Source organism: Geotrypetes seraphini, chromosome 2, assembly GCF_902459505.1.
Source record: "Geotrypetes seraphini chromosome 2, aGeoSer1.1, whole genome shotgun sequence".
Classification (NCBI taxonomy): domain Eukaryota; kingdom Metazoa; phylum Chordata; class Amphibia; order Gymnophiona; family Dermophiidae; genus Geotrypetes; species Geotrypetes seraphini.
In genome coordinates, this window is record NC_047085.1 from 450,508,783 (window position 1) to 450,523,201 (window position 14,419).

The 14,419-nt window shown below is 40.2% G+C and overlaps 1 long non-coding RNA gene across 1 annotated transcript in view; it reads left to right on the forward strand.

Moving 5' to 3' along the window:
• The window catches only part of LOC117355531, a 75,219-nt gene that overhangs the window by 31,662 nt on the left and 29,138 nt on the right, over nt 1–14,419 (forward strand). The window contains exon 2 of the long non-coding RNA XR_004538396.1: nt 279–351. This is a non-coding gene — a long non-coding RNA (uncharacterized LOC117355531). The remainder of the gene's footprint in view (nt 1–278; nt 352–14,419) is intronic.

Consider the following 14,419-nt stretch of genomic DNA (forward strand, 5'->3'; position numbering starts at 1 on the left):
TCCTGAAAACCCGACTGGATTGCGGCCCTCGAGGACCGACATTGGACACCCCTGGTCTAAAGACATATTTCAGTAGAATCTTCTAGACCTTTGCTGCCTCTCCCCATTGTGTCTTCCCGTGCCTCATTTCTTGCTTGTTTAGTCATGGGTCATACAGCAGTGCGATACTAATCAGAGGCTCATTCAATAACAAAAGACTTCCTGATTTCACTCCACTATGGACAGATAGGCAGAGGCATATAGAAAAAAGTCAAACAAACTTTCATTTTATCTTGCAGAATAGCTCAGAGTAAAAGGAAGGAACGAGAGTAAGACATTACAGTCTAGCAGCAGCTTGAAAGAGTGGAAATGGTAAGATGAATAAATGAAATCAAAGAAAAGAAGGAAAAGACTCCAGGGAAAAAAGAAAATTTGAGATCCTCCTTCAAACTATGCATTTTTTATTTTCATATTTCCCTTTCAATAGGACTATCAAAGTAATGCTGATTCTTGATACGGATTTCCAACGTGACCAGAAACTGATAAATTTGATTAATTTGTGACATGCCCTCAGATAAAATAAAACTCACCTAAGCATGCAGCAATATAAATGCTGCTTAAAGGGGAAAGGAGTTTTCTCATTCATCGGGCTAATCTCGCTGCCACTTGCAACATATTCATGGTGTTTAAAAGCAAAAGTTCACCAGGAATCAAGCAGAAAAATAATTTTTTCAAATAAACTTTAAGGGCCTAATTCTTGAAACACACGTCCTGATTGCAGGTGATGGTAGGCATCCTACCGCTGTCTGGCAGCTAATTGGGATGCACATTTTATTTTATTTTTTAAAGTGTAAGAGTCAGGATGCCTACATTGTAGGCCTCTACAGAGAAGCGTACCTACACTTAAGCATGCCCAAGGCAGGTCATGGGTGTGGTTTCGCCCAGAGGTGGCCTTGGGTGGGCTTAATGCATTAAATGTAGGCCTGCAAAAGCCCCAGTGGCACGACAAGTCCATGTACCATGACTGGAGTTCAATATGTACTCATATACACGCAGGTAAAACAGAAGTTGGATTTATCAAACCCTTAATAGGTGTGTGATATCTACTCACTCACTATTGGTATTAATTAATATTTCATATTTAAATTTGCTTTTCTGCATAGACTGACCTTCACAAGTCTGTTTCACTTTGACCTTCACAGTGCATTAGCATGAGTGAAGGAAAAGAAAACTTCACGCATAAATCCAATTGGTATTCTTTTTTTAGAAGTGTGACTACCTACTTCAGTTTACTTGTTATATAAGCGTAATAAATTAGCATTAGTATAAGGGGAAAAAAAAATCTTATTTGTTTGTCATATTCCTCTTCTTCACAGACACGGCATAAAGAAAATTCAAATGCACTCTGTTTTTATTTTGCATAAATCATTTACCATTTTCATGGTGCATGAATTTAAATGTATGCTGATGCTTCTATCATCTTGACAGTTTGAGGATAAAAATTCTGTCCAATGTGACGAACAAAATCACTTTTATTTAAATGTTTTAAGATGTATCTGTTTTCTTTGTACATCTTAGAGAATAAAATATTGCATGTTATTTTACTTATACCATGGAAGTGTCAGCACGTAAAACTCCAGGGATATGGTTATTAAGGAACAAGTTCAGTTTAATAGCTAGGATAAAAGTGGTGTGGTGGTCCTTCTTAAAATGGATCAGCAGTGTGAGTGTATTAGCAGCAGGTTGACTGACCACACTAGCAGACAATAATGGTCTAGAAGATGTCAGTTTCATAAGATTTTAGTGCATGCTCCAGTAAATGCTCAAATAATGTTTAAATGACACAACCAGATTGTGATTATTAAAGGCACATTATCAAGGTTGGAACAACGGAAACAGTTGACCTTTGTTTACTGTGTTGGGGCAGCAGCAAAGATATGCAAATTAAAAAAAAAGCTGGCTCAGCAGGATAAACTGATCTGGTTACTTTGCATAATTTATTTACTGCTTCACCACAAAGCAAAATAAGGTCTTCAAAAAGAGGATTATTGCTGTGTGGTTAATATGTTAAAATCTGAAGTAGAGAATGACATGAGGAAAATATTTGTCCCTGTCTCCGCCCCATTCCCACGAACTCAGTCCCTGTCCCCACCACATCCCCGTGAACTTGGTCCCCATCCCCGCCAACCATCTGATCCCATCTACACAAGCCTTGGATAGTTTTATACTGAACTTATTTTATTAAAGTATAAAAAGAAACAATATTCTATACAATTGTAAGTTTATAAATCTGAGTTTTGGCTCCCAAACTAGAGGAAGAGATTTTCACCTGGCAGGGCTTTGTTTATAAACTTTTATCAATGCAGCTACAATACTACTTTAGGATAAAGCATAAAGAAAAGAAAAAAATATATAATTTTTTTTCTACCTTTGTTGTCTGTTTTCTGCTTTCCTCATCTTCTCATCATTCTCTTCCTTCCATCCACTGTTTGCTTTCTCTCTGCCACTTCCATATGGCATCTGCTCTATTTCTATGACTCTGCCATAAACTGTCTGCCTCTCCTTCTCCTCCCCCCAATTGGTCTGGCACCCATCTTCTACCCTCTGCTCCCCCCATGGTCTGGCATCTCTGTCTTCTTCCCTTCCATCTCTCACTCCCTCCCCCAGGTGGTTTTTAGCCTCTCCTCCTTTCCTCCCTTCAGATCTGGTATCTTTCTCCTCTGCCTCCCCCATTACTCTGGTATCTCTCTCTCCCTTTCCCTTCCTTTTCTTTTCTGCTTTCCTTCTCAATTTGTTTTCTACCTCTTGTCTACTTTCTTACTTTCAAGTACTCAATTCTCCTTTCATTGTGTGAACCTGTAGCTTGCCACCTCTTTCCCTCACCCCTTCCAGTATCTCACTAACTCTATCCTCTTCCCTCAATCCAGCATGTGCGCTTTTTTCTTTATTGCCTCCTTTCATCCAGTATGTTCTCTTTCTCTCCACTTCCTTTCAAAATCTGCTCCCCTCTCTCTCCTTTCCCATCCAGTTTCTATTCCCCTCTCTCTCACCCCTTCCATCCAGCATCTGCTCCACTTTCTCTCCTCCCCACTTCCTTCTAGCATCTGCTCCCTCTGTCTCCACTCCCCACTTCCATCCAGTAATTACACCTCCATCTCTCTCCCCTTCAGCGTTTGCTCCCCTTCTCTCGCCTCCTCACTTCCCTTCAGCATCTATTCCCCTATCCCCTCCAACTTTCTTTCTACTTCCCTTCAGCACCACTCAACCTCTTCCACTTGTTGGGTCATCTCCCTTTCTTCCCCTCACCTTCGCGGGTGCTTTTCAGAGTTTTCTCTTTCACAGGTATACGGATGCAGCAACCGTCCAAGAATGGCTGTCCCGTAACTTCTCCTCTGACACACCTTCCTGTTTCTGCCTGGGTGGCTTGTGTCAGTGGAGAAGATTTGGGGCAGTCATGTGGGACTTCTGAGAATGGTTGCCGCATCCAAATACCTCAGAGAAAACTCTGAAAAGCACCCACGAAAATAAGGGGAAGGGAGGGAGATGGCCCGGCGAGGGGAAGAGATGCCTGGACTGCAGGGCACCCTGAAGCTGTGGAGCCCAGGGCAGCTGTTCTGTCTGCCCTCCACTAAAGCCATCCTTGCCTATGTCGGCCCCTTCGCAGCTCCCAGGGTGGGCCTACCAGCCTCTTCAAAGCTTCCCGCAGGCAGGGCTGCTCCAATCGGATCCTTCTTGCCGCCGAGTACCTCCTTCCGATGCACAAATCAGGGCCTAGCTATTTGTGCTCTCTGTATTCTGCCTGTTAATCCCCATAATCCAGTGCTCATATGCTGAAGACAGATATCTGTGTGACTGTGCATGCACTCAGAAAGCAGCCCCTGCTGACATCTGTTGCTGCTGTGAGGTGCTGAGCGCAGAGCCCAGGTGCTGATCTGGAGCTGAAAATCAGGGCATATCTGATCAGGTCTGAAGGTACGTCAGTGTGCCTTGGCACATTGACAGAAGAAACAAAGCACTAGATATTATCTTGAGCTCAAGCAGGTGAAGAGAAACAACACAATCAAAAGTCTACAGTATATCCTTTCTTGCTCTCTGATCAAAACCTATCCTCGTTGGGCTGAATCTATTGTCTCTCAGCCTTCTATCAACTCTGCCAGCCAGTAAACTGCAAAAGTCTGGGTTTTCAGCTTTTGTTTAGAGCGTGTGACTTCCAGCAACATTCTGCATTCTTCACTTACTTTTACAAAGGTGCGCTAGTGTTTTTAGTGTACGCATCAGATTAGCATGTGCTACCCGAAAAACTACTGCCTGCTCAAGAGGAGGTGGTAGCGGCTAGTGCGCAGCATTTTAGCGTGTGCTATTCCGTGCATTAAGGCCCTAACGCACCTTTGCAAAAGGAGCCCTTAGTCAAAATATCATGTGCCATTTTTTTTCTACAGCACAATAATATGATATAGTTATCACTCCTTATCACAAAATATATTTTCCATTTCTTGGCGGTGCCAAAAAAAAAAAAAAAATTGTATAAGATTTTTGCATATCACTATCTTTATACATAGTGCAAAATCAGCCATTTTTTAAAAATGAAATGGTGTTTTTTTTAAGTTACCAGCAGTAACTTCAATATACCCAGCCCATAATATCACCTCACCTCATTTAAAAACGTAAAGCAGAAAATGTTATTCTTATTCAAAGATGAATAGATTTGTTCCAACTTCCTTTCCAAGCTATTGTGCAGTGTCCTTGCACTGAAAAAGATGACATTGGTCACGTCTCAGAGGTAGCCGAGTGCTGCATTGGGATTATGGTTCCGATAAAAGACTCTGGATGCATTTTAATGAACTTACATGCTTACAATTCATAAGCTCCACACTACAATTAGTTTAAAAACACTTTCTTATGCATATCAGTTTACATCCACATAAGGATTCTCAAAAATGACATGGCACTCTCACTGCACCTAAAAAGTGTTTTGCTAACTAGATGTGGATCCAGAAAGCGAACATAAGAACATAAGCTCTGCCATAATCAGACAGACTAAAGGTCTGTCAAGACCAGAATCTTGTTTTCAGCAGTGGCTAATCCATACCACAAGTATCTGGCAAGATCCCATAGAGTAAAAACACATTTTATGATGCTTATCCCAGGAATAAGAAGTAGATTTTCCCAAGTCCATCTTAATAATAATAATAATAATGACATCCAAGCAATTATATGAAAACACTGGCATATTTTGGAGATCCATGATTGCTTCAAGGGTGCTGATCTTGACCATCTGGACACCTGACCATCGCTCATACAAATCCTCTCTGGACAGAACCTTCATGTTCCAAGCAAGCAGACAGCAATCCTGGCTGGGAAACTACCTAAATAGAGCCAGGCAGACCTAAGGCGCATTCCAAAAATCAATTAAAACCGTTCTATTTGACAAATTCATCGCCTAAACAGATGACCTTTTCTCACTCTGATATTTCCCCTTAGCAAACCTGATGTAATTCCTCATGCAACTCCTATTTCTTATGTAACATTTCTCTCTTTCGCTGATTGTCCAGCCTTCTTTCAATGTAAACCGCCTAGAAGTCATTTTGACCTTGGCGGTATAGAAAAATAAAGTTATTATTATTATTATAATACAAGAGGTAGGAATTTGAAGAATTAACTTATGCCTTTAGCTCTACCAATGCACATTGGGGACACAAACCTTGTGGCACATGTTCCATCTTCTGCCTTATGTCCTCTGTATCTGCATTCCAACATCCTTACACTGGTAGATTTTATGATTTGAACTTTTCTAGTAATTGTAACGCTAGCAATGTAGTGTACCCTTGCAACCAACTTTATATTGGTAAAAGTAAAAGGAAGGTATGGAAAAGAATTAAAGAACACAGTAGTTGTGTATGAAGACAAGTGAAAGCAGCACATCTTGTGGAACACTGGATGGAGAAACAGCATTCAATTAATGATATTCATGTTTTTGTCTTTACAGTTATTAACAAACATTGGCAGTGTTCAAATCCAAGCTAAAGGCCCACTTTTTTGAAATTGCTTTCAACTCTTAACTCCCACTCACTACTTTCTGATACCTATACCCACTACATCATTTCCTCTACCATAATCTCCCAAACCTTGTAATGTCTAAATTAGATTGTAAGCTCTTCTGAGCGCCTTTTCAGCGCTATAGAAATAATAAATAGTAGTAGTAGTAGGTGACCTCAATCAGAAGTTACTTCGAGCAGAGCAGAGGCCTGTCTTTGAAATGAGTTCTTCACAACCATTTTGACTAAACCAAGAAACGAATCTCATGCCATTTCTATGATTCTTTTAGTTCTGTAATATCAGAGCTAATGGTACATAAATATGTTTATGTTTGTTAAGAAATATACGAATATGTTCTAATTTCTAATTTTGTTCTTTTTAGTACTGTTTTTATTCATAATTTATTATCTTATGACAGTTTAGTTCTGATGTTTTATCATTTTTCTATATATTATTCATTATTTTTTATTCATTATGGTATCTATTCATGAGATTGGCTTCATTAACACTATTGTATATGTGATTTGCATGACAAACACATGATTATTTTCCACATGATCGAAATAAGATGTTCATAGAAGCGAATAAACCTGTGGACTATTTGTGTTTATATTGCACTTTCTTATGTTATCACTTGATTTCTGTCCACATTTTCACTTATATTATTTTTACGCACAGTCTAGTTCATCTGCATACATCTGTCCTCATACATTATCTTAAAGTTCTTCTTTAAAGTCTTATTGTAAGTAATTTTCACTTTCACTTTTCATTTTTTAAGTTTTATATAGGTTATATCGTAAACTACGGTTATTTTGGTTTAAGTTTCATCATATGGGGGTAATCAAGGAACTGAAAGGGGCTATAGCTGAACTGCTCCAACTACTAGCCAATCTGTTGATCAAATCAGGAAGGATTCCGGAAGACTGGAAAGTGGCGAATGTTATGCTGATCTTCAAGAAAGGTTTGAGGGGAGAAATGAGAAACTACAGATCAGTGAGTCTAACCTCGGTACCAGGAAAGATGGTAGAAGCGCTGATAAAGGACTGCATCATTGATCACCTAGATGGACACAATCTGATGAGGACCAGCCAGCACGGCTTCAGCAAAGGAAGACCTTGCTTGACGAACTTGCTTCCCTTCTTCGAGGGAGTAAACAGGCAGATAGACAAGGGTGACCCGGTCAACATTGTATATCTGGATTTTCAGAAGGCATTTGACAAGGTCCTGCATGAATGACTACTACGAAAAATTGCAAGCCATGAAATCGAGAGTGAAATACTCACGTGGATTAAAAACTGGTTGGCAGATAGGAAACAGAGAGTGGGGGTAAATGTACAATTCTCGGACTGGAAAAGTGTCATGAGTAGAGTGCCGCAGGGTTCAGTGCTTGGACCCATGCTCTTCAACATATTTATAAATGACCTGGAAATTGGTACGACAAGCGAGGTGATTAAATTTATACAAAGATGATACAAAGTTATTCAGAGTGGTGAGGATGCAGAATGATTGCGAAGACCTGCAATGTGACATAAACACGCTCGAGAAATGATCTGCGACATGGCAAATTATGTTTAACATGGATAAGTGTAAGGTGATGCATGTCGGTAAGAAAAATCTTATACACAAATACAGGATATCCAGTGCAGTACTTGGAGAGACTCCCCCAGGAAAGAGACTTCAGAGTACTGGTTGACAAGTCAATGAAGCCGTCTGTGCAATGTGCATCGGCAGTGAAAAGGACAAACAGAATGCCTGGAATGATTAAGAAGGGGATCACGAACAGATCGGAGAAGGTTATCATGCCACTGTACCGGGCCATGGTACCCCCCCACCTGGAATACTGCGTCCAGCACTTGTCGCCATACATGAAGAAGGACACGGTACTACTCAAGAGGGTCCAGAGAAGAGCGACTAAAATGGTTAAGGGACTGGAGGAGTTGCCGTACAGAGAGAGATTAGAGAAATTGGGCATCTTCTCCCTTGAAAAAAGGAGACTGAGAGGGGACATGATCGAAACATTCAAGATAATGAAGGGAATAGACTTAGTAGATAAAGACAGTTTGTTCACCCTCTCCAAGATAGAGAGAACGAAAGGGCACTCTCTAAAGTTAAAAGGGGATAGATTCCATAGAAACTTAAGGAAGTTCTTCTTCACCCAGAGAGTGGTAGAAAACTGGAACACTCTTTCGGAGGCTGTTATAGGGGAAAACACCCTCCAGGGATTCAAGACAAAGTTAGACAACTTCCTGCTGAAACAACATACGCAGGTAAGGTTAGACTCAGGGCATTGGTCCACGTGAGTGGACTGCTGGGCACAATGGACCACTGGTCTGACCCAGCAGCGACAATTCTTATGTTCTTATATATTATGGATAATACTCAGTCTACACAAAGGATATACCCCTTGTATTAGAATCAACCAATCACATTCTGTTTTTCATTTTCCTGTGCAATTGATGTCACCATGCACGCTGCATCCATATGTTTCACTCACAGTTTCCTTGGCTTATATATTATCCAACAGCACCATGGCAGGTCTGTTTGATGTTTTTCTGTGCTAAATTGTTCATAGCTATTTATGGTAACACTCTGGCGCCTTTTGATTTTCATTCCTTACTCAGTTTTCCATGAGTGTGTGCGAGAGGCTTTTTTCATTAATGCTATCACAAGGTACATGGTAGAGGTCTTTCACACTGTTAATCTTGGAGTTTATGCCACGACCACAAACATCAAGTAATTCTATTAATGATCACTGTGGGATGTTTAATTATACTCAATATGATGTTTCAACTTGTTAGTATTCACAAGAGGGATTAACATTTGCATAGAGCTGTGGCAGATTTAGTAACATACAGGGAAATCCGTTTTACTGTTGTTCTATGAAGTGCAGGAAAACTTTTTGCAACTCACACAATACTGTTTGGACAATAAAATACTAGTTTTTATTGACATAAGCGTTCTTTCACATATTTGTGTGGTTTATGGTAATGTGATCAGTAGTCATAGATCAATTTTTACACAAGTGGTTCTCTTTTTTAGTGAGTTTACAGAGCAGCAATTCATTTTAAATGACGTAGAGAATACATATAGTAGGTTATTGAGTTTTATTTCTTAAAAATAGACAACTGTTCATATTCTAGTTCTCCATTTTCATCCTCATATGGATAACCACAGACTGATAGTGATCTAGGCTCCCCAGCTATAAGGATTATAGGCAGCCCTAACTTCACATAGGCCCCCTTTTATCAAGCTGAATTTTTTTAATCTCTTGTTGCTGTGATAAAAAACCTTAATGTTTGATGTTTTGATGTTTGATTTAACATTAGACAATAATAATAACTAAAGGGCATAGAGAAAGTGAATAGGGACAGATTCTTCAAACTGAGGGGAGCCACAAACACTAGGGGCCACTCGGAGAAATTGAAGGGGGATAGGTTTAGAACAAATGCTAGGAAGTTCTTTTTTACCCAGAGGGTGGTGGACACATGGAACGCGCTTCCGGAGGATGTGATAGGCCAGAAATCTGTACAGAGGTTCAAGGAGGGTTTGGATAGGTTCCTGAAGGAAAAGGGGATAGAGGGGTACAGATAGAACTTGAGGTAGGTTAAAGAAATGGTCAGAAACCACTTCACAGGTCGCGGACCTGATGGGCCGCCACGGGAGCGGACCGCTGGGCAGGATGGACCTCTGGTCTGACCCAGTGGAGGCAACTTCTTATGTTCTTATGTTCTTATGTTCTTATTCTTATATACCGCCCTACAACATAGTTCTGGGCGGTTCATATCAAAGAAGACTGTGAAATCAGTGAAACATACATATTTGGGAAATACAGAAAAAAAATATTCAAGTTACAAGTTTATCAAACAAGTAAGTTTTCAACAACTTTCTAAAAGAATAGTATGACTGTGCTTGGGGAATAAAAATACTCAACCGGGAATTAATTTTGCCTGCCTGAAATGCAAATGTCTTTTCTAGAAATCTCTTATATCGACAAGCTTTTGGGGTTGGATACATAAACAAGCAAGTTTTTTGAGTATTCTTATTAGACTTGTGCAATTTAAATTGAGAGGATAGGTAAGCTGGAGCCAAACCAAACAACACTTTAAAACAACGCTTTAAACAAAACTCTTGCCTCAAACGGCAACCAGTGAAGTTCTTGATAGAAAGGGCTAACGTGATCATATTTTTTTCAAACTGAAAATCAAACGAACCGCTGAGTTTTGTATTATTTGCAATCTGGCATAATAATACCTTTGTAGGTTAGGTCTCTTGTAAATGGCAGCTCTTGTGGCATTGGTTCTCCAGTTCACAATAATATTGCTAAATTGGCACCCACTGGCACCTTTTGTCACTCATTTCATAACTCCTGTTTCATTTATGTGACCTTTTCCACTTTATCTAGCACTCTGAGCTTTCTCATAGATGATTCACCACATTATTCAAATTTCACCTAATGAAGGCATCACCACCTTTTGGGTTTCCACAATAGTTTGTTTTTTTACATGATATTTTTTGTGTAAACAATTTCTGTTGTCTTGTTTTCTAAGGACATTTTATGATGCTTATCCCAGGAATAAGCAGTAGATTTTCCCAAGTCCATCTTATAGACTTTTATTTATTTATTTATTTCAATTTCTATCCCGTCCTCCCAGTAGCTCAGAACGGGTTACAAGCCAACATTCACAATGGAAAACATTTTGAACAGTACAAGATAATACAACCACTTAAGTACATTTTGAACAGTTCAAAGACTATACAGCAACTTAAGTACAGGAGAGTGCAGAAAGGAGGAGGAATATAAGGAGGTCAAGGGGTAGTTTGCAGTTCTTTTTTCTTTTAGAAAATTATCCAAATTATTTTTAAACCCTGCTAAGCTCATTACTTTTATCACATTAATTATATGTTGAATGAAGAAATAATTCTTCCAACTTGTTTTAAATTTACTACTTAGTAGCTTCATTGAATGCCTCCCTAGTCCTTATACTGTATACTGTATGTATTTGGAAAGAGTAAACAAGTGATTCATGTCTACTCATTCCAATCTACTCAGTATTTTATAGACCGCTATTGTATCTCCCCTGAGTCATCTCTTCTCCAAACTGAAGAGGCCTAGCATTTTTAGCCTTTTCTCATAGAGAAGTCTTTATCATTTTTATTGCCTTTCTCTCTACCTTTTCTAATTCTATTTCTTTTTTTGAGATGCAGTAACCAGAATTGCACACAGGGCTAAACCACAGTAGCGATTCCCACTTGGCAAATGCAATGCAGCCCTTTTAATTTCTATGGACTGATTGTACAGTATTTGCCGCACCAGGACACGCTACTGCAGCTTTTTAAAAGGGGCCCGCAGTGTTTGATGTGTGGTCGCAGTATAATAGTCTCATTTTTGTTTTTAAGTTTCTTAAAAATTTGTTATACCTCTTAATCAGGCTTCGAGGCGGTTTACATAGATAAAAAGAAAGGGAAACATAAAAGTATACATAATCAATGGGACAGGACACATGGAACACAGTAAACCACAGACAGGACTGAGGCGATAAGGATAATGAGGAAGAACTACATTATTTAAAGAAAAAAGAGGAAGTAGGGAACAACAAGGGGGGAGGGAAAACATAACAACTGGCAGTAATGCTGGTCTAAAACGGTGGTCCCCAACCCTATCCTGGAGGACCACCAGTCAGTCGGGTTTTCAGGATAGCCTTAATAAATAAGCATTAGAGAGATTTGCATATAATGGAGGTAACAGGCATGCAAATCTACTCCATGCATATTCATTACGGCTATCCTGAAAACTTGATTGGCTGGTGGTCCTCCAGGACAGGGTTGGGAACCACTGGTCTAAAATGCATGTAAAACATCCTTAAAAGGATGATCATAGTTCAAAGGCATCTTTGAACAGGAATGTTTTTAAATTGGTCTTGAAGATGTTTAGGGACGTTGGTCTTGAAGATGTTTAGGGACATATCCTCCCCTCCCTTTCCTAATAATTTCTAACATTCTATTTGCTTTCTTCGACACCATCGAGCAGAGAGTTTCAATGTATCATCAATAATGATACCAGATCCTTTTTGCTTACAAAAGCTGGTCCTTATACCCTGATTCTTCTTTTGTAAGTGAAATGTTGGCCATCGTCAGTGGGACCATTTTGGCATATGACAAGATAATAATAATAATAATAATTTTATTCTTGTATACCGCCATACCCCAAAAGTTCTAGGCGGTTCACATTCATTAATTAAGGTCCGCGGTGATACACGGATTTACAAAATTTTGACAAAATTACAAAATTACAGAATTTTAACAAAAAAAATTACAGGCAATGAAGAGGAGGGGGGGGGGGGGCGAGGGGAAAACTATAACTGAGATTTAGCAGGGGTAATGGTAAGACAGAAGGTAGGGTTGGTAAGCGAGAGTGAGACCAAGTGTGGAGGGGGGGAGGAGAGGGAGCAGAAGGAACGGAGGAGAGTGGGAAAGGGAAGCCGGGGGCAAAGGGGATTAAGAGCCCTGTTCGCGGAAGAGGTGCGTTTTGAGAAGTTTTCTAAAACTAAGGTAAGAGGGGGCCTCGAGTATCATTTGGGCAAGCCAAGGGTTCAGCTTAGCCGCCTGGTAAGCAAAAGTTTTGTTGAGAAATCTATTGAAGTGGCATAATTTTAGGGATGGGAAGACGAACAGCTGGGTTCTGCGGGATTTCTTGTTGGTGAGATTCAGAGTGAAATGGTGATTGAGGTAGCTTGGTAATAGGCCAAAAACTGTTTTGTAGCAGAAGCAGGCAAATTTGAATAGGGCTCTGGATTTGAAAGGGAGCCAATGCAGTTGGTGGTAGAAAGGCGTGATGTGGTCCCATTTGTTCAGGCCGAATATGAGGCAGACGGCAGTGTTCTGGATCAATTTTAGTCTCCTCATGGTTTTCTTTGTGGAGCACAAATAAATGACATTGCAATAGTCTAGTACACTGAGCACGGAGGCCTGTACCAAAAGGCGAAAAGAGGAGTCGTCAAAGTATTTTTTTATGGTGCGCAGTTTCCAGAGCACCGAGAAGCATTTCTTGATAGTAAGATCGGTGTGATTTTCTAGCGATAGATGTTTGTCTAGAGTGACTCCCAGTATTTTTAATGTTTGTTCAAGGGGGAAGACCAGACCTTTCACCTTGATTGTGGAGTCTTTGATTTTGTCATTGGGGGAGGCTAGGAAGAATTTTGTTTTGTCCGGGGTTTAGTTTTAATCTGTAGGATAGCATCCAGAGTTCTATCTGATTGAGTATGCTTGTGATGTAGGCTAGAAGTTCTGGGGAGAAAGTGGAGAGTGGGATGACTATTGTGATGTCATCTGCGTAGATGAAGAATTTGAGTTTGAGGTTATGAAGGAGGTTACCCAGGGAGGCAAGGTAGATATTAAATAGTGTGGGGGACATGGGGGAGCCCTGTGGAACCCCGCAGGAGTTAAACCAGCTAGGTGAGGAAGAGTCGTTTTTAAGTACTCTGTAAGATCTGTTTTGTAGGAATCCGTGAAACCAATTGAGGACCTGGTCGGAGAAGCCTATGTGGGTCAGGCATTCGAGGAGAATGTTGTGGTCTACTAGGTCGAACGCACTGCTCAAGTCGAGTTGGAGTATCAATGCGCTGGAGCCCAGACTGAAAAGGGTGTGCAAGTGGTCAATGAAGGCTGCTATGATGGTTTCGGTGCTGTGGTCTGTTCGAAAGCCCGATTGATTGTCACTTAGTATGTTGAATTTATCCAGATAAGCAGTGAGATCGGCTTTTACCACCCCTTCAGCTATTTTGGTGAAAAGAGGGATGCTAGCGATTGGTCTGTAATTAGAAGGGGCGTTAGGGGGTTCTTTGGTGTTTTTTATGATTGGGGTTAACATAATATGGCCTTGGTCTGGCGGAAAGTATCCTGAGGAAAGTTGGAAGTTCACCCAGGTTAGCATGTTGGCTTTGAAGTGAATGGGCGCAGTTTTCATGATGTTTGGAGGGCAGGTGTCTAGTTTGCAGAAGGAGTTAGAATATTTGTTGTAGAGTTTATTGAAGGTTTCCCAGTCCAGTGTTTTGAATTGGTTCCAGTTTAGATCTGCTCTGGACCCTTGTTCTGGTTTATATATGTCGGTGTCAGGAAGAATGGGAAAAAGCTCAAGAGGATTAGTCGAGGTAGGTAAAGTAGATCTTAGTTTTTGAATCTTGGAGGTGAAAAAATCAGCTAAGGTGTTTGCGGTTAATGCGGAATCTTCATGGTTGTTGGTGAATGTCTCGATGGTCATTAACCAGCTTAAAGAGAGAGCTACTGTTATTTGTAATGTCACCAATTTTGTGTGAATAGAATTTTTTCATTTTTTCCTTGGTAAGGCTTTTATAGGTTTTTAGTTTAAGTCTCCAGGCGTCTCTGTGTTCCTGGGATCCCGATTTTA